Here is a 20,700-nt window from a genome sequence, read left to right on the forward strand (position 1 = left end):
TTCTCTACAAAGACTGATGAAAAGACTCTAGCAAGAACTGAGACTGTTTTTGACCACCAAAGTTCTAAAGTTGTTTTTTGTCTCTATGTTATCATGTGTACAAAGAAATAGTCAAGTAGTGAGAGATAAAGGGGTTTTCTGGAAGTTTATTCTGGTGTTCTTATTCTTGTGGTTTGTTAATAAACTGTCTTTATTCCTTATAAGTTTTAAGCCTGTTTTGCTCTTGTTCTAATCCATATCTCACAGCAAAAAATAAGTAATTTTTTTAGTTATTGGTTTAAAACCACGACACCCAGTCATCCCCAGTATGGGCACAGACACCCCCAGTATATCCCAGTTGGCCTCAGCATGTCCATAGCCATTCCCAGACACTCCTAGTAATCCCAGTCAAGTGCTTCTTATCCCAGTATGATCTCAGGCCCAGTACATCCCAGCTGAGCATTCCCTGAATTCACAGCCTCCCATCCGTGAGATCTTCACCCCACCATCCCACAGGTGACTGGGAAAGGCATACTCGGCCCAGATATCCTGGGGGCTTCCTGGGTTGGGTTTTGGGGTGGGGGGGATGTTTGGAGAATGAAGAACTCCAAAGCTGAGTGGAAAAGGCCCCTTGGGGGGACATTGGGGGATCCCAGTGGCTGCTGCTGGCAGAGGCAGCCTGGAGGAGCAGAGCTCTGTGACCCCCAGGACCCCAAAGTGGGGAGCCCAGAGAGGGGGAGAGCCGCGACTGGTGGGACACTCAACAGCCTGTAGAGGGGCAGGGGGGGGAGTCTCCACGGACCCCCTGCACCCCCAAGAAGAGAATAAGGAGAGCAGGGACCCTGGGACCCCAAAAACTTTTAGCATCCCTAAGTGCTGAGATGGAAACAGGGAAAACTTTTTAGATTCCTGGCACTCCCAAAAGCCTGAAGAGGTCAGGGACCAAGTAGTCAGGGGACCCCCAGTACACACTTGACCCCAAGGAGCTGGGACAAGGAGGAAACCCTGAACACCAAAAGGGAGAAAACAGAGATGGGGAACACCTGGAAGGCATTTTCAGGGCTGAATTTTGGTGGTGTAAAATTTTTATGGACCCCATGTCTTGGGTTGCAATGCAAGATGTAACCAAAAGTATGCATTCTATCACCATCTGTTAAAACCTGGTGGGGCAGTTTTCATTATCTCTTTCATCACCCATCCCTCATAATGGGGGGGATGTCTTCTGTTAATGAGCCAGCTGTTTAAACTGGGTGGGGCAGTGTTCTTTATCTCTCCCACCACCCATCCTCCCCCCAGGGGGATAGCTTCTGGTAATGGGCCATTGAGTCTCACAGCATGACTGATAAAATTACATCATTCCATCGTGAGATGCTCCACCCAGGGTGAGGAGCCAAACATTCCTACTGGATATAATCTGAGCATCAGAACACCACAGGCAGTCTTTCTCCACTTGTATCCCAGAGGAGAGAGAAGACCCATCTACAGCACCGGAATTTCAGAGGTAAGCTACAGCCTTCTATGGGATCATTGCTTCAACAGAACCACATCTGTCACTCCATGCAGACTGCAGCCACCATTTAATCAGACTGCTTCCAACACCCTGACCAACAGGGTGTCAGGTTGTATTCTGATTCTCTTAGTGAGTTGTTTTTTTGTTGGTTTTTTTTGTCCTGCTGCATTTTCATTTTTCTTTCTTTAGTAAAGAACTATTCGTATTCCTATATCAATATCTGAGAGCACTTTGATATCAAGGTTATAATAATTCAGAGGGGGTTGTTGCTTACATTTTTATCAATTTCAGTGGAGGTTTCTGCCTTCCTTAGCAAACACCTTTCCTTTCAAACCAAGACACCTCAGATATCCAGTGGCTTCTAGAGAGGGACTTGGGCCAAGAGACATTCAAACTCATTGTGCTCATTCCTTGTTTTCTCCCAAACCAGGATTTCTCATTCCCAGACCTTGTCCGGATGGAGGAGGAGGCTACGAGGAAGAGGAAGATGCCCCGGGACACCCAGGCAGGTGAGGAGAAAGTCAGTGCCCTTTTCCCCCTCTCTCCTGCTCCATCTCCCAGCCCAGCATGGCCCCCAGCTGCAGGACAACCCCGCTGCCGATACCATCCTGCCGGGGACACACTGGGGGGATCTCCTTCCCCTTCCCTCTGGCACAGAGGCAAATCCCATCCTCTCCTTATCCTTCCTCCCCCAGACAAGGAACTTAGGATGGAGACCAGGGAGGACAAATCCTCACAGCAAAACCTCATGGAAGAGGCTGTCTTCAGCAGCTCCACATTCCAGGAATCCCATGGGGAGGAAAAGCTTCAGAGATCCCACAGGAGGAGGGGATCCATACCGAGCCCTGGGTGCTCTGAGGAGGAAAGACCCACCCTGTGCCGGGAAGGCAGCTGGAGATCCAGCCAGGGCTCTGAGCTGGTGGTCCATGAGCAGCTTCAGGATGGGGAGAAGCGCTACAAGTGCTTGGAATGTGGGAAGAGCTTCAGCTGGAGCAGCAAACTGATCCGCCACCAGATGATCCACAGTGGGGAATGGGCCTATGAGTGTGGGAAATGTGGGAAGGGCTTCAGCTGCAACTCTGAACTCATCCGTCACCAGCGCATCCACACTGGGGAGAGGTCCTACGAGTGTTCTGAGTGTGGGAAGAGGTTTCAGAGGAGCTCTCATCTCCTCATTCACCAGCGGATTCACACAGATGAGAGGCCCTTCTGCTGCCCTGACTGTGGGGAGGGCTTCAAGCACAACTCCACCCTTGTCAGGCACCGGCGGATCCACACTGGGGAGAGGCCCTACGAGTGTCCCCAGTGTGGGAAGAGCTTCAGAAACAGCTCCCACCTGACCATCCACCAGAGGACCCACACTGGGGAACAGCCCTATGAGTGTGCGGAATGTGGGATGACCTTCAGCCAGAGGTCCCAGCTGACCGTTCACCAGATGCTCCACACTGGGGAGAGGCCCTATGAGTGTCTCCAGTGTGGGAAGAGGTTTCGCATCAGCTCCACTCTCCTCGTGCACCAGCGGATTCACACAGATGAGAGGCCCTTCCGCTGCCCTGAGTGCGGGAAGGGCTTCAAGCGAAACTCTCACCTCATCACCCACCGGCGCAGCCACACCGGGGAGAAGCTCTACAAGTGCCCCCAGTGTGGGAAGAGCTTCACCCAGAGCTCTAACTTGATCAGACACCAACAGAGGCACCAGTAAGGGAAGCCCTGCGAGTGCCCCAAGTGCAGGAAGAGCTTTGTGTGCTGCCCCAACTCCATCCCCCATCAGAGGACCCACATTGGGCAAAACCCTGATGACCCACGTTCCCAGTGATCTGTGTTGGGAAGACACTGGGCTGGTGGTCCTTTTGTTTTGTTCCGATTATCTTTTGATTCATCTTCATCCCTTTAAAACACACAAAATTGGGGTAAAAGTCTACAAATTCATCAAAGGCATCTAGAGCTTCACATTTTACTAGTGCTTCAAGGTAATCTGGTATTCAGGGAAATACTTGGGGGTTGTGGAACTATTTGGTGGAGTTTTCTCCATTTTTTGGCACTCAAAGCAACGAGAGTTTTATCTCTCACCTCAAAACCACTCAATGCCACTGAAAACTGCACAGTGCCACTGAAAACTATTGGATTCCACAACCCCTCAGGGTGTGATGCCTTAAATTTTAGCTTCCATATCTTTCATATTTTGCACTGTCTAGGTTTGTATTTTGGAACTTCCTGTTTTGTTACTGAGCTCTCTTCACAGAGTAGGTAGACAAAACAATTCCTTTTCTAGCTTGATACCAAGGACAATCATTACAAGTTTCAGGCTCAAAAGCATAAACAAGGGTGGACTGAAGAGAGAAAACATGAAGGACAGGACTTCATCATCTGAAGTTATAATTGGACCATGAACCCAAATATCCAGATGGACCTAAACTTCTAAAAATGTGAGACCTCGTGATGAGTTGGTTTGTTGGGGTTTTTTTGACCATTTTTGGTCCATTTTGGGTGTAGCCCTGGGCAGGCTCTTGTACTGCCCAAGGTGTATCCTTTAAGGCCTTTTAATAAACTTTATTCTTAACTCTGTCTAGCCTCTGTTCTAGGTCAGCCTTCTGAAGGCATCAGGTGGAATGGGGTTGGAAGGGGATTGGGTGAAGTGGGATGCAGATCGGGGGTGTGACATGGGCATTGGGTGGGGCAGGATAGGTGTGATGGAGTTTGGGAGGTGTGAAATGGGGGAAATCAGGCTTGGGAAGGGGGTCTTGATGTCCAGCAGGGATGGGATGGGTTGGGGTTGGGATTGGGGATGTGGGGTGGGGCCTGCAATGAGACAGCCAAAGTTTGGGAATGATGAAGGGAGGGCATGTCCATTATTGAGTGAGTTTTTGGATATTCCACATTCCTGAAGAGATTTTGGGGTATCCCACATTTCTGAGGCAGTTTTGGGGCATTTCCCAGCTCTTGGGGGGTTCCTGAGAGCAGCTCCATGGAGCCCCATTGTCAGGGGTAGTTGCCATAGGCATGAGCTCAGAGCTGCAGCCAGAGTGCGTTGCCTTGGTGCTGGAGAGCAGAGAAATGATGAATGGCCTCAGATATCTCCAGGGTGTGTTTGGGGGGCAGAACAAGTTCTGCATGGGTGGTTCAGTCACTGCCCCAGCCCAGGCACTGCAGCCTCTGCTCCAGCCCCAAAGTGGCTGCCAAGCCCCTGGCACCCCAAAAACCCCACCTGGGAGAGGAACCACAGCAGGTGACGCTGTGACACGGGTGTGACACTTGTTGGGAAGGTAGAATTAGAAAGAAATTATAAATATGACTCCTTAGCCAGAGAGGCTAAGGAAGAAATACAAATAAAAGAACAGTTTGAATAATTCAAAGAAGCTGGTCTGGTATGCCAGAACACATTCTTTCCCCCAATAAAACTAAGCTAAGACCCCTCTTCCCAGCCTTATAAGGAAAGGTCTGAAGGACCCTGAGATAACTAAAAATATGCAAAAGCAGTGATTTTTATAGGTCACACACAAATGTTACTGTATTTGCATACTTAGAAAGATTGGTTAGTGAAGGAATAAAATATTCAATGTATAGGTTATATAAGCAATTGTAAAGGAGAGCTCGCTCTCTTGCTATGCTCTCTTGCTTGCTCTTGGTCTCTCTTGCTTCACTCTTGCTACGCTCTCTTGTCTCTCTTGCCTCACTTTTTCTACACTCTTTTTCCTGCTCTTTTTACTTCTCTTCTTTATGCTCTTTTCCCAGCTCTCTCACTTCTGTTCTGTTACTCTCTTTCTTAGCTATCTTAAGTCTTGAACTCATGTATTCATATTTTACTCCCTTTTGTATTGTTCCCTCTGAGCCTGCTTTGAGCTTTGTCTGCTGGTTCCTAGCAGGTTCTCTCTCTCCCCCACGCCCTGAAATAAACTACTAACATCTAACTTGATTATAGAGGTCTCTGCTGTGTCCCAGAACGTCCACACCCCGAAAGCGTCTCTTACAGACACTGACATGTGCCACAGCCCTGGAGCTCACAGCAGCTGAGGTGGCGCTGGATCCAAGGCTGACTGTGGATCTCTGTCCCTCTCTCTTCTCTTGAATTCCTTTTCTCCAAATCTGTATAACTTGAAGTTGGACAGGTTAGAGTTTGCTTAGTCAGTGCTCTGTGAAGTGCTTTACTGTAATTCCATGTCACTTTATGATTTCCCGAGTACTTCATTCTCTAAGTTTTGCAAGTAAAAGTTTGTTTCCCCCCTCCTGGGAAGTTTGTTGTTTTCTCCCATGCACTGCCCGAGGGGATCGAGGTACCTCAAGTCCCTTTCCAGCAGGGGCCGAGCGAACTTGGGGCACAGCACAGGGAACTGCAATGCTGAGCAAGCCCTGGCTGGGTTGGAGGAAGCAGAAAGGCCAAGCCCTGAGCCCAGGCCTGGCACAGCAGGGCCTGTCCCTCACGGGTGGCTCAGGGCTCTTTGTGGGGTAATAGGACATGAGGGGCAGCAAGGACAAATGCCATAAAACTGCAAGCCCTGCCATCCTCCACAGGGAGGGCCGAGGGAGGAGCAAAGACCTTCCTGGCACTGTGCCCTGGGCCAGGAGGGATTGTGCCAGTGGAGTTGACCCTAAATTTCTTCTCCCAGGCACTTTAGGACACGGAACATGGAGAAGCCAGAGTCAACTCTCAGCTTTCCACAGTCTTCCAGTAGAATCCTGTGTGGGGAGCAGCTTGGGAGCAGGGTTTGTGTGTCAAGGAAGGGGAATTCAGAGCCCTTTTCTCCCCCATGGCCTGAGGGTGTGCATTTTCAATGGCCCTGCAGCTGCCAAAGGGGTCTTTTTCACCCAGCTGAGAACAGTTCTGCTGATAACCTGTCCTAAACCTGCTTTTCCTGCAAATGTGCCAATATAGCCTCATTTTTTGCAGCCCCAGGTCTTGTGCACATGCAGATGTGAAAACTGAAGGATGGAAAGGATCTACTGGGAGGAGTCATCTTTTTCTTGTTTTTTTTGTGGTTTTAATTTTTTAATTTTTTTTTTAATTGATTCCTGCTGGCAGCTCTGGGCAGAGCTCTGTAACTGTGTGTGACACTTGTCTGTGGCACTGTGCAGGTGGCCAAGGGGACCTTCCCTGAGCTGTCTGCAGAGGAATCCACAGCAGCCCAGGCCGGGGGTGCTCAGTGGCCGCTCAGTTCCGCTGACTGGATGCGGCTCTGGATGCTTCCCTTGGAGCATCTCCAGGGAGAGAACGCTGGGGCTGCCCTGGCTATGGTGTCACTGCCAGGGGAACGCTGGGGCTGCCCCGGCTGTGGTGTCACTGCCAGGGGAACGCTGGGGCTGCCACAGCTCTGGTGTCACTGCCAGGGGAACACTGGGGCTGCCCCGGCTGTGGTGTCATTGCCAGGAGAACACTGGGGCTGCCCCGCTCCTGCCCCACCCCATCAGCTCTGACAGCGCCTCGAGGGGACACAAAGGCTGAGCCAAAGGGTGAGAATTGCACAAGGGGCTGAGCTGGGAGGGACCCATTGGGATCATCGAGTCCAGCCCCCAGGCCTGCACAAACACCCCAACAATCGCAGCCTGTGCATCCCTGGCAGCGCTGTCCAAAGGCTCCTGGAGCTGCGGCAGCCTCGGGGCCGTGCCCATTCCCTGGGGAGCCTGGGCAGTGCCCCAGCCCCCTGTGGGGGAAGAAGCTTTTGCTGATCTCCAGCCCAGCCCTGCCCTGGCCCAGCTCCAGCCATTCCCTCGGCTCCTGTCCCTGCTCACCTGGGCAGAGATCAGAGCTTGCCCAGAGAATCTGTGGCTGCCCCTGGATCCCTGGAAGTGTCCAAGGCCAGGTTGGATGGGGCTTGGAGCAGCCTGGGATAGTGGAAGGTGTCCCTGCCCATGGCAGAGGGTGGAATGAGATGAACTTTAAGGTCTCTTCCAAGCCAAGGCATTCTGTGATTCTGTGACTATGGGAGAGATGCTGAAGCTCTGGCTCAGCTTTATCTCACCAAATCTCTGGACCCAGCAGCAGCCATGGGTGGAATCATGTTGAGGGTTAGGTGGTTTTTTTTGTTTTGTTTTGTTGTTCTGGCCTGCCCGTGGAATTTTTACCCATTAGCTGCTAATGGGTAAAAATGACAACCTAACTGTGGGTATTTAGTGGGTGATTGATAAAGGACAAAGAGTGGCCAGGCCCAGGGGGGGAAGGGGGCAGGAAAGGAGGGTGGGGACAGTTTTTGGCTGGGGGGAAGGGGGCAGGAAAGGAGGGTGGGGACAGTTTTTGGCTGGCTTTCTTCGGCTTTGGGGAAACACATTCGTCTCCGGGTCCCGGAGCTGCTGCGGTGGAGAGAAGGGAATTTCGCCATCACCCAGATGGAGCTGCTGCTTCTTCTCCTTCTTCCCTCTTCGTTGGTTGGCCTCGCACCCCCTGTCCTGCCGGGACGTGTGGCAATGCCAGGCACCTCCGCGGAGCTGCTGATCTACCTCATCCACCAGCGCAGGATCTCAGCTCGTCCCTGCTGTCCCAGCCGACTGTTTCCTCGGAGCCCTGCAGGAGCACCGGGACTGACTGCCCGAGGGGGTTTGTGAAAACAAAGCCTCTCCTCCATCCCATCTCAGCTGAGAAAGCTGTCACGGGGCCTCTGGTTCTGTGTTCTTGTTATTGCTGTAGTTATTGTTTGTTTGTTTGCCTGGTTATACTAGTAAAGAACTGTTATTCCTATGCCCAGATCTCTGCCTGAAAGCCCCTTGATTTCAAAATTATAATAATTCGGAGGGAGGGGGTTTACATTCTTTCATCCCAAGGGAGGCTCCTGCTCTCCCTAGCAGACACCTGTCTTCTAGAACCAAGACACAGAGTTACCAGTTTCCCTGATCCTGAGGCTGTTTGGGCTCCACTCCCAGAAGCTGAGAAGGAGACTGCTTTGGCTCACAGCCCAGAGCCTGTGGAGGTGTACTGGGTTATACAGTGGGGCATTGGATACAATGAACTTGGGACAGTGCCAATTAGAAATTACTTTTAAGTGATAAGTCATCCATTATGTTTCTGGGGACCCTCTTCTTTATCCTTAGTGAACACCAGTGCTGGTGGTTAGAGATTTGTTTTCTCTTTTCTGGGTTTTCATTAAGAGAACCAATGTATCTAACACCCTTTCCTTTCTCTGATTTTTCTTCTGGGATTTTTACAGGTTCATAATTTCTACAGTAATTAATTAGCTCTTTTGCAACTTTGCTCCATGTCCACATTTTATGTTTCCTAGCAGGAGAACGCAGTTGTGAACCTGTCAGCTGAGAGGGGGTGGTGAAGGGAGTAAAGCCAGGATCAGTGGAACCCGGTCGATCAGTCGGATTTCCAAGGAATCTATCTAGTCTACCCACAGGGGTTATAGCTGCTATGGGTTTTGGGGGTTTTTTTTGAGAAAAATTGCTGTAGGTTTAAGTGATTCTGGAAGGCCTTGAATTCCAGAGGTCATCATTTCAGTTTTCACAGGTAACAACATTGGTGATTCATAACCAGCAATTAATTTTCTTTTGTGTATCATTTGTGAGCAGGCAGCTTTGTGAATGTTTTCCAGTAGTTGGTTGGGGGTACCAACTATAGCTATAGGGTCCCCCCTTTCCAAGGAGTGAAGCCCCTCTGCCCAATAAGCTGTGTGCTGAGTTAGGGACCATGGGTTACGTCTGTTTCCTGCTGTTAAGAAGATTCCATGTCCCCAGTACCCACTGGATTCCCGTTCTCTCAATCGAATTTGATCTCCTTCAGTGAGAGACACTCAGAATATGTATTCTGTCTCTGACTTGTGAGGGAGACGCCTGTACTCCCTTTTTTTCTATTTATTTATTTTTTTTTTCTTTTTCATGGTTATATGCAGATCAAGATCCTTATCACTGATATAATTATATTCTGTTTTAATTAGACGTTTCAAACTAGGACACCATTGTTCCCCACAATTTTATCCAAGTTAGCTCCTTTGGAGGGTAAATTTGATTAATGAGAGGGGTTTCCCTCTCTTGTTTCTTTTAGCAAGTCAGCATTTTTTGAATATTTATCATGGAGGGCTACTCACAACAGATTGACCTTACTCCTTTCTTCATCCAATTGTTCTTGCAAAATTTTAACTAGGTTTTAGAGGGAGTCTATTATACTTCTTTCCTCACTTCTTCACTTAAAGCGAGTTTCTAGAGCTGCTGTAAGACAAGCTCCCAAAACTGAGCAGAGTATAGTTTTATTTTTGCCCAGTTTAAATTCTGTTTCATGTTGTAAAAAAAACATACTCTATCAATCACATTTTCCAAATTAAACCAATTACTAAGCACCAACTTTTCCCTCCTGGAGGTCTGGCACTGTGTTTTGCTAACAACGCATAACATGCATAAAATGCAGCTTTAACTTCTGCACTGCCGTTTTCAGTCATTTTTACAAAGGGAAAAACCAATACAGGGAGGTATAAACTTAAATTATACACACACACACACACACACACACACACACACACACACACAACTTTTTGCTTCCCTGTATGGGTAAAAAGAACAAATCTGCTTGGGAGGCACTCCTTCAGTTTAAAATTCTGGTTGTCTCTTTGCTACACCAAGCAGTCAAAGTTCATACACACAACAACAAAACCAGTCCCACCCTTTTGCACTAAGAGATCTTTTGCGAAATTCTGCAGACAGAGCCCTCAAGTGAGTGTGGGGTGCTTTTCACCTCGGCGTGTGCAGTTTGCAGGAAATTCAAGTCGCACCCCCTGCTTTCTAGACACTGCTCACTCTTTTGAGAGTGTTGGGCTAGGTGCAACTGGAGCAAAACGTCCTTCCCCTAATACAGACTGCACAACAAACCTGCAGCTCCTTCTGTCTGTCAGAAATCCTGTCCGTGACTCCAGTTTAAATGTCATGATTCGCTAACGCGAGTGGGAGTTGCAAGAAGTTTGTTTGAACTCAGAGTGCAAAAAAGGACACAAGGGATTTCAGTTGAAATCACAACAACAATAATGTACCTTTATTTTAGTGCCAACAAGGGTTATGTGAGAGAGGAGAGGGAGAGAGAGGGAGAGATAAAGAAAACAAAGTAAAGAAAGAGAGAAGAGGGGGTTATAGCTACCAGCAGAGGAAATGGGGTCGCTGGGGTCTATTGCTGTGGGAGATCTCGCTGAAATTAACTCAGTCTTATGTAATTCTTCCCCAAAGTTACCTTGTTTCCAATGTGCTAATAAGCACCCCAAAGGAGAAGTACCCAGTGTGGGAGCATTGCTGCCCAAAACCCTTGTAATCTTCTCCATGTTACAACAACAATACACCACAACTGCTGAACCTGCAACGCTTTCGCAGTCGTCTGACGGACGGTGCCTGGGCAATACCAATGGGAATTCCTTTAGCCCAACCACGCACAGCTTTCACTGTGTCTTACTGGCAGGCACCCAAACCAAAGTAAAGCACCTTACCTTTCTCTCCTGGGGAAATTGTGAGCAGCAGAGATGGTCGCAGCTGATGGGGTCCCCGAGAATCCCTCGGTGCTGGCTGGAGTGTGATCGGGTCGCGAGTTCGCTCAGCAGCACTCACAAGGTCCCATCTGGGGTCGCCAAAATGTTAGTGTTCAGGAACACACATAATCACAGAATGATTATATGAAGGTGCTTTAATAAGAGATCTGGGTGTCAGGGGTACACATACCCAAATCTGACCTGACTTGGTTTTGAGTTCAACGTGTTTTTATACTCTATCGTTATATAACTTACATATTAATTATTAAACTTACATTGTTCTATTGTATGCATTGTTTTTACCCAAGCATGGATTTCTTGTGATCCCCCTCAACCCCCTAACATTGTTCCTCATGTTCTTTAACCAATAATTATATCTAATCACATCTAACAATTGTATAATTTATCATATATCGATTACACAGGTGCAGTTTGACATGATCTTTAGCCTAACATTTCCCAGGGCCTACTTCTCCCGGGCTCACCAAACCTAACTTTCTTTCTAAGTCCCTGAATTTTCTAAGATTTTAAAACCTTATACTATCAGAGTGACACTTGTCTTTACAAACAAACTGTGAGTCTGCTGATAAAATGAAACGATCACTGAGAGATAACAGAAACAATGGGATGGATTCAACTGAAAGATGAAAGATACACTGGGGAAACACCATAAAATTCCACAAGGGCTAAGAACTAAGAAGGAGATTATGCACTGGGGGGAGGAGGGATGGTATCTCAGGTATCATGCGTACCAGGAAGTCTGTACCTCTCAAATCCCTCAGCCTATGGGGAAAGGGAGAAGGGACGTATGGCTGGGAATTAGGATAAAAGGGAGGCTGCGCCCTCCAAAAATTAGAGAGATCCCAGGGGAATTCCCCATGGCCTCTCCCTATATTTGAATAAATTAAAAGGACTCCTCTGTCTCCTTTTTGGATATAAACCTCTGGTGTTTGTGGATTAATTTTTTCTGACACTAACAATTAATATGAAGTTCAAAACTACAAACCTAGGCAGTACAGAAAATGAAAAATATGAAAGCTAAAACTAAGTGCATCATAGCCGGAGGGGGGGTGGAATTGAATAATTTTGGGGTGGGACTGACTAGCATTCAGAGGCACTGAGAGGTCTTGAGGTGACAGATTGAAGCCCCTCATCTCTTTGAGTGCCAAGAAATGGAGACAACTACACCAAATACCCCACAACCCCCAAATACTCTCAAGTAGCTCCCTGATTCCCAGACTCTCTTGAAGCACTAGTAAAATGTGAGGCTTTAGATGCCATTGATTAATTAGATGCCATTAATTTGTTGATTTTTACCCCAATTTAGTCTGTTTCGAAGGGATGAAGATGAACCTAAAGATAATTAGAACGAAACCAAAATGACCACCAGCCCAGTGTCTTCCCAACACAGATCACAGGGAACGTGGGCCATCAGGGCTCTGCCCAACATGGGTCCTCTGATGGGGGATGGAGTTGGAGCAGCGCACGAAGCTCTTCCTGCACTTGGAGCACTCGCAGGGCTTCCCTTAGTGGTGCCTCCGTTTGTGTTTCGTCAAGTGAGAGCTGTCTGAGAAGTTCTTCCCACACTGGGGACACTCATAGGGCCTCTCCCCGGTATGGATGCGTTTGTGGGTACGGAGGCTGGAGCTCTGGCTGAACCCCTTCCCACATTCCTCACACTTGTAGGGCTTCTCCCCAGTGTGGATGCGCCGGTGGGTGATGAGGTGAGAGTTTTGCTTGAAGCACTCCCCACAGTCGGGGCAGCGGAAGGGCCTCTCATCCGTGTGAATCTGCTGGTGCCTGAGGAACTGTAAGCTGGTCTGAAACCTCTTCCCACATTCTGGACACTCGTAGGGCCTCTCCCCAGTGTGGATCATCTGATGGATGGTCAGTTGGGACCTCCGGCTGAAGCTCTTCCCACATTCCCCACACTTGAAGGGCCTCTCCCCAGTGTGGATGCGCCGGTGAATGGTGAGGGTGGAGTTGTGCTTGAAGCCCTCCCCACAGTCGGGGCAGCGGAAGGGCCTCTCCTCTGTGTGAATCCGCTGGTGCACGAGGAGACTGGAGCTGATCCGAAAACTCTTCCCACGCTCAGGACACTCGTAGGGCCTCTCCCCAGTGTGGCTGCGCTGGTGGATGATGAGTTTGGAGTTACAGCTGAAGCCCTTCCCACATTCCCCACACTTGTAGGGCCATTCCCCAGTGTGGATCATCTGGTGACTGATCAGGCTGTTGCTCTGGCTGAAGCTCTTCCCACACTCCAAGCACTTGTAGCGCTTCTCCCCATCCTGAAGCTGCTCATGGACCACCAGCTCAGAGCCCCGGCTGGATCTCCGGCCGCCTTCCTGGCACAGGGTGGGTCTTTCCTCCTCAGAGCACCCTGGGCTGCGTTTGGAGCCCCTCCTCCTGCGGGATCTCTGGGGCTTTTCCTCCTCAATGGATTCCTGGAATGTGGAGCTGCCCAAATCAGCCTCTTCCTTGAGGTTCTGCCGTGGGGATTTGTCCTCCCTGGTCTCCATCCTCAGTTCCTTGTCTGGGAGAGGAAGGACAAAGAGAGGATGGGATTTGCCTCTGTGCCAGAGGGAAGGGGAAGGAGATCACCCCAGTGTGTTCCCAGCAGGATGGCGTCGGCAGCGGGGTTGTCCTGCAGCTGGGGCCAGGCTGGTCTGGGAGATGGAGCAGGAGAGAGGGGGAAAGGGGCACTGACTTCCTCCTCACCTGCCTGGGTGTCCCGGGGCATCTTCCTCTTCCTCACAGCCTTCCTCTCCATTCAGACAAGGTTTGGGAATGGGGAATCCTGGTTTGAGGAAATACAAGGGATGAGGACATTGAGTTTGCTTGTCTCTCTGTCCAAGCTCATCTCTAGAAGTCACCGGACATCTGGGGTCCATAAAACCTCTAAAAAACACCAAGATTCAGCCCTGAAAATGCCTCCCAGGATTTCCCCATCTCTAGTCTCTCCTGTTTGGGGTTCAAGGGTTCCCCCCTGTCCCAGCTGCTGGGGGGTCACACTTGCACTGGGGATCACCTGTCTGCTCAGTCCCTGCCCTTCCCAGGCTGCTGGGAGTGCCAGGAATCTGAAAAGTTCCTCCTGTTTCCATCTCCCCACTTACGGATGGTGGGAGCCCCCAATGTCCCCCCAAGTAGGATTTTCCACTCAGCTTTGGAGTTCCACATTCTCCAAACATCCCCCTCCAAATAAACCCAACCCAGGGACCCCCCAGGATATCCAGGCAAAGCTCCCGCTCGCCGATCACCTGTGGGATGGTGGGTGATGATCCCACAGGTGGGGGGCTATGAATTCAGGGAGTGCTCGACCTTGTGGCTCCTTCTCCTTTCCCTGATCCTCATTTGTCCCTCTGCCTCCTCCTGCTCCTCTTTCATCCCTCCTCCTCCTCCTCCAGGAGCAGTGACACCCTCAGTGCCCCGTTCCCGAGCGGGGATGGAGCTGGGACAGGTCGGGATGGGCAGCGCGGGGCTCTCCGCTGCTCCCACCTGCTGGGGGCAGGGGGGACCCGGCATGGGGAAAAGGAGAGGGAAACTGGGAAAATTGGGGGCTGCAGGTCCAACCTGGGGCTGGCTGGGGACCCAGGCTGGGGACCGCCAGCCCTTGGGGCTCCTCTGGGGAGATGCGGGAGGGGAGAACACAGAGAGGGCTGGGGGATCCCAGGAGTGGCAGCACTGGCAGGGACTTGTTTGTACTGGGATCATCCTGGGATCGTCCTGGCAGTGGCTGAGATTGCACTGGCTGTGTACTGACATCATACTGGGATATCATACTGGGATATCATACTGGGATGATACTGGCAGTGAGTAGGAGGCTGCAGGGGGCAATTGAGACCAGGTTGTGAGGAACTGGGAATATGCCCTGCGCTCCCCAGAACCCCGGGATCACCCCCAAATGTCCCATAAGTCTCCCCCAAACCCTCCAAGATCCCCGAGTGCCCCCTCAGCGCCGGTTCGGGACCCCCCAAAACATCCCCGGATCCCTGAATGCTCCCGACCCCACAGATGCCCCTTCCAGCCACTGCTGGGAATTCATCTCCCATCATCTCAGAACACAGTTCCGCACCCAAACCTCCTGCCGTGCCCCGTGCCCTAAAGAGCCCAGTTAGAGCTCCCCAGGTTCTCCCCAAGTGCTCCCGAGCCGTATACATTCGCCTCGAGGACCTGCAGCCACGCCTCGGACGCAAGGGTCCCTCAAGTGCCTTCCCGCACCGCCAAACGCACGCCTTCCGAACCACTTCCGGGACTACAGCTCCCATCATGCTCCGCGGCGCCCATAGAGCGCCATTCCAGCCGTGACTCCATCTCCCGTCATGCCCCACGCCCCACCGGAACCCATTGGAGCTGCGCCTACAACTCCCGTGATGCTCCGCGGCCCCATTAAACAATATTATACCGATGCCTAGAACTCCCATCATGCCCCGCTGCCCAGCGATCCTCGTTACAGCCCCCCAAGTGCCCGCCCAGACCCTGGAGAGCCCCCAGATTCACGTCCCTGACCTCCAAGTTCACCCCCGGACCCCGAATTGTCTCACAGAATCCCTAAGTGCCCCTCCAAGTGCCCACCCAGCTCCCCCAACTGTCCTCCACAACCCCCAAATTCTCTCTAAATTCCCTCCCCAGACCCAAAACTGCCCCAAATATTCCCCAGAAAAGTTTCCATGGGCCCCAAAGTGGCGCCATTTACCGTGTCTGAGAAAATGATAAAAAAAGATGATTAACGGACTAAAAATAGGACTAATTAGCATAAAGAGGGAGAAATAGTGGTCAATTAATTAATGAAGGGAATTGTGGTACTTAGAAGCAAAGATGGATAATGTTTTTAGTTGCTAAAAATGTATCAATTATTTTATATAAATATTAAAATTAAGTTTTAAAATACAGAATAATATTATTATAAAAAATAAAATTTTATTTTTATTAATTTATTAGATTTATTGATAAAGAAAAATTGATAAATGTTTTCAATGTTTTGGGATGTCATTCCCAGGTGGGCCATGTCAGACATGGTGAGGCTCAGGGTGAGGAGCAGGTTGTCCAAACAGGGGCAGCCCACAAGGGGCTCATTCTTCTCCCTGACCAGACCTCCTAAGGAGACATTCAGCATCAGGATCACTTGGGGAATGCTTCTGTCTATCAACCAGAAAATAAAAAAATACATCCTTGATTTAAATAAAATAAAAAACATAGTGGATTTTCAAATCTTCCTCCTTAACAGAACTCCAAACTGACTCCAAGCAGCTGCACAAGCCTTGGACTTGAAGACAACGGAATGAAGAGAAAGAGCCCCCGAGGCTTTCTGTATTTTAATGAACCCCAGGGTGGATTTGGGGCTGAGTTCAGGACCCTCAGGCAATGAGAGAAGGTTGAAGAAGCTGCTCAAGGAGTCAGAAGCAAAACTCCAAGTCCCTTGGAGCATCCCTGGGCCCCACTGACTGCCGGCTCCTGGCACACTCAGCCATGGCATGGTCCAGTCTCACGCTGGGACACCTCCTGCACCAAAATTCTACCCTGGCAGGGACTTTTCTTCCTCCTCCCCTCCAGGCTGAACCTGCCAGGCTGCACTTTGGGGAGGTTTCCTTCTCTTGCCACTGCCAAGGAAAGCTGTGTCTCCTGCTGTTCACAAACAGAGAAGGGCTTCTGGGGGTTGTGGGGGTTGGAGGCTGCCTGGGGTACAGTGGCCATGAAATCATTGAGTTTTGAAATATTCTGTGAAAGAAGGAGGGGCATCAACAAAACTTCTACACTGGACTTAAGAAGAATGGACTTCAGCCAATTAAGGATACAGATTTGAGGACTACCAAATCAGATACTGATTTTGAACAGCCTTTTAAAACAAAGGATTCCAGGAAGGATGGACACACTTCAAGAAAAAAATCTTGAAGGAGCAGGAACAGCCTGTCCCTCTGTGACAAAAAATGAGCTAGTGAGGAAAATCACTAGCTTGGCTGGGCAGGGAGATTTTGGAGGAGCTCAAGGAAAAGATGAGGGTGCATCACCTTTGGACAGAGGGACAGGCAACTCAGGAAATGTTTAAGGATGTCATTAGGTCATGCAGAAAGAAAAGAAGAGAGGTGAAAGCTCAATTAGAGCTTAACCTGGCTGCTTCTGTGAAGGATAATAAATATATTTATACATATACATTAATGGCAAAAGGAAGGCTACGGACAACCTCCATTCCTTATTGGGGTGGATGTGGTTAACAAAGATGAGGAAAAGGCTGAGGTACTCAACACCTTCTTTGCCTCAGTTTTCAACATCAAGACAGGTTTTCCTCAGGACAAGTGTTCTCCTGAGCTGGTAGATGAGGACAGGGAGCACAACAGTCCCCTGTAATCCAGGAGGAAGCAGTCAGAGACCTACTGAGCCACTCAGATGCTCATAGGTGGATGGGATCAGATGGGATCCATGCTAGGGGGATGAGGGAGCTGGTGGATGAGCTCCCCATGCTGCTCTCCATCATTTCTCCCCGTCAGTCCTGCCTCACTGGGGAGGTCCCAGAGGACTGGAGGGGCCAGTGTGAGCCCATCCCCAAGAAGGGCTGGCAGGAGGCTCTGGGGAACTCCAGGCCTGTCAGCCTGAGCTCAGTGCCTGGTGAGGTTTTGGAACAGATCCCCTTGAGTGCCATCACACGGCACCTCCAGGATGGCCCAGGGGTCAGACCCAGCCAGCGTGGCTTTAGGAGGGGCAGGTCCTGCCTGACCAACCTGATCTCCTTTTACAACCAGCTGACCCACCTGGTGGGTGCAGGAAAGGCTCTGGATGCGTCTAGTTGGACTTCAGCAAGGCCTTGGACACGGAGAGCCACAGCATTCCCTGGAAAAGCTGCAGCCCACGGATTGGACAGGAGCACTCTTTGCTGGCTTCAGAACTGGCTGGAGGCCAGGCCCAGAGAGTGGTGGGGATGGTGCTGCATCCAGCTGGTTTCCAGTCCCTGGTGGTGTCCCCAGGGATCTGTGCTGGGCCCAGTCCTGTTTAATATCTTCACTCAGGGTCTGGCTGAGGGGGTCGAGTCCAGCACTCACAAATTGCAGATGACACCAAGCTGGCTGCGAGTGTGGATCTGCTGGAGGGCAGGACAAGGAGACACAGCCTTGAGCTGCACCAGAGCAGGTTTAGGCTGGACAATAGGAAGGAGTTCTTCCCAGAAAGGTTGATTGGGAATTGGAATGGGCTGGCCAGAGGGGAGGTGGTGGAGTCACTGTGCCTCTCCAGTGGTCTGGGGGAGTGACATCAATCTGTGCTTAATAACTGATTTTGCTTTAATACAGTTGCTTCAAAATTGCTTCCTATTCCACCCTGAATGTCTGTGGTGGTTTTATATTAGTTGGTATTTGTTGAGGAGGGAAGAAGCCACCCATGCAAATGATTTTTCTAGGAGGGGGCTGCTAAGAACATCCTCTGTGCTTAGCAAAACCAATAGCTGGCTGGCTCTGAGAATTGACACCTTATTAAACCAATTGGAAGCTGGGTCTGCCTCTGTGAAATCCACATTTGAAAGACAGTTAAGCCGAGGAAAGCTCTCTGTTGTTTCCAGCTGTGAAGAGTTAACTGGGTGCTGGTCAGGCCGGCCCCGCTCCACCCTGGCCTGCACCGAGCCGGGCTCCGCCAGGCCCCCTTCACCACGACCCGCACGGCCCCAGCGGCTGCCGGGCACAGGGAGGGGAAGCCATGGGCCCGCAGCTGAAATTGAAGGGAGCAGGGGCCTGGGACCAGCCATGTGGGCAGAACAGCCACAACTGTTCTGGCCGGGCCCCCTGAGATCTTGGCACAGCCCCAGCGCTGCCTGAAATCCATCACCATGACTGCTTCGGCCACTGCCCGGCAGAAACCATCATGACCATCTGCAGGTCTGGGTGAGATATTAACTCTTTCAGTGCACAGATGAGACCTGCAGACCTCGATCCTCCCCTTGGGTGAGAGGAAAGGACAGAGTGGGAGACTAATGCCAGAAGTATGGTAGGCTACACCTGTCTTCATATGTCATTGAATTAGAGAAAAACTCTCTCCAGGGAAAATTATGCAACACTTTGCCTCACAATCCATCAGTCTTAATTACAATGAGTGGTAGATCTTAATTACAATCCGATTAGAGCAAATCAACATTGTGTGAATGGCAAGAAGAATTTGCTTGTCAACAGATGAATATGTTCCACTCAAGAATGAACAAAATCTGCCTTTACTTGGAAGAAAGTAGACATGGAGCAATGCAGTATTTGGATTTTATCCAGTGATAAATGGGGCAAAAAGCTGTAACAACTTAGCTGTTTTACAGAACACAAGTACTGATACAGCCAATGGTGCACCCACATTGAAGGGATCTTCAGAACATTCCTTTATTTCTTAAAAAGGGATGGGCAGTAAAATGCTGGCATTTATCTGAACTGGAAGCCATGTTCCTCTCCTGTTTCTCCTTGAGCACACTGTTCTTTGCAGACTTCACTGTGCAGCCCATCAATCCTCTCTTGGCCAACAGGTAAATGGCACAACTACCAAAACACAGGTGCCAGCATCATCACCCCAGCATTATTCCAGCACTGCTTTGATGGTGCACAGGAGCACAGAATGGCTTGGTTTGGAGGTGACATTTAAAGGCCATCTAGTGCAATGCCCTGCAGTGAGCAGGGACACCTTTAGGTCAGGTTGCTCAGAGCAGGAGCTTGAATGTCAGCAGGGATGAATGCCCACCTCTTCAGACAACCTGTGCCAGGGTTTCAAAACCCACAGTGTAAAAAAGGTCTTTCTTATGTCTAGTCTGAATCTCCCATCTTTTAGATTGATAACATTCCCCCTCAGTCTTGTCACAACAGGCCCTACTAAAAATTTGGTCCCATCTTTTTTACAAGCCCCCTTAAAGTACTGAAAGGGAGCAATCAGGTCTCCGTGGAGCCTTCTCTCTTCCAGGCTGAACACCCCCAGCTATCCCAGCCTGTCTCCAAAGCAGAGGAGCTCCAGCCCTCAGAGCATTTTATCCCTCCTCTGGACCAGCTCCAACAGGACCATGTCCTTCCTGTGTTGGACACCCAGAGGTGGATGCAGTGCTCCAGGTGGGCTTACACCAGAGCAGAGGGGTGGTGGAATCACCTCCTTCAAGCTGCTGGGCACCCTCCTTTGGAGGCACATGGCTGGCTTGTGTCCAGCCTCTCTCCTTGCAGCAGCCACAAGTCCTTCTCAGCAGGGCTGCTCTCCATCCCTTCATTCCCCAGACTCTGAAATCAGCTGGGCTGGGACGGTGTCATAGCCCTTGGACAGAGCTGCTGGGCAGGATGAGCTCTCTACTGAAGGAGGCAGATCCCACTCCCTACACAATTCCACCCTGGCCATGAGGTCACAGCAGTCTCTGCAGTGACAGCAGGCTGAGGTCACAGCAGGCTCTGAGGTCACAGAGGTCCCAGAGCCCTGTGGTTGCACAGCACCACAAGGACCGAGCAGTCAGTCCTTGACCACGACTGTTGCGGCAGGAGCGGCGGCGGCAGCAGCGGTGCTGACATTGGGACTGCGGTGTCAGGACAGTGGTGGCAGCAAGAGCTGCAGGACTGGCAGTGGGCAAGGCACCATGGCCTTTGCTCTGCGCCTCTTTCTCCTGATCCTCCTGGCAGTGGCCCTGCCTGACAGGGCTGCCCAGGCTGCTCCGTGGCGAGCACGGCGAGCAGGTGAGCCCATGGCCTGGCTTCCCGTTCGTGGGACAGCACTTCCTTCTCCCTGGGAAGCTTTGGGGATGGTTTTCCCCAGGACTTTACGGAGGGTTTCCTCTGTGGGAGAGAGAGAGTGCCCAGG

General features: G+C 50.5%; 1 pseudogene; it reads right to left on the bottom strand.

The window, feature by feature from the left end:
- LOC131589807 (uncharacterized) overlaps positions 1 to 20,700 on the bottom strand; it is a 583,542-nt pseudogene that overhangs the window by 380,092 nt on the left and 182,750 nt on the right.

This window comes from Poecile atricapillus, chromosome 30 (genome assembly GCF_030490865.1).
Source record: "Poecile atricapillus isolate bPoeAtr1 chromosome 30, bPoeAtr1.hap1, whole genome shotgun sequence".
Lineage (NCBI taxonomy): Eukaryota > Metazoa > Chordata > Aves > Passeriformes > Paridae > Poecile > Poecile atricapillus.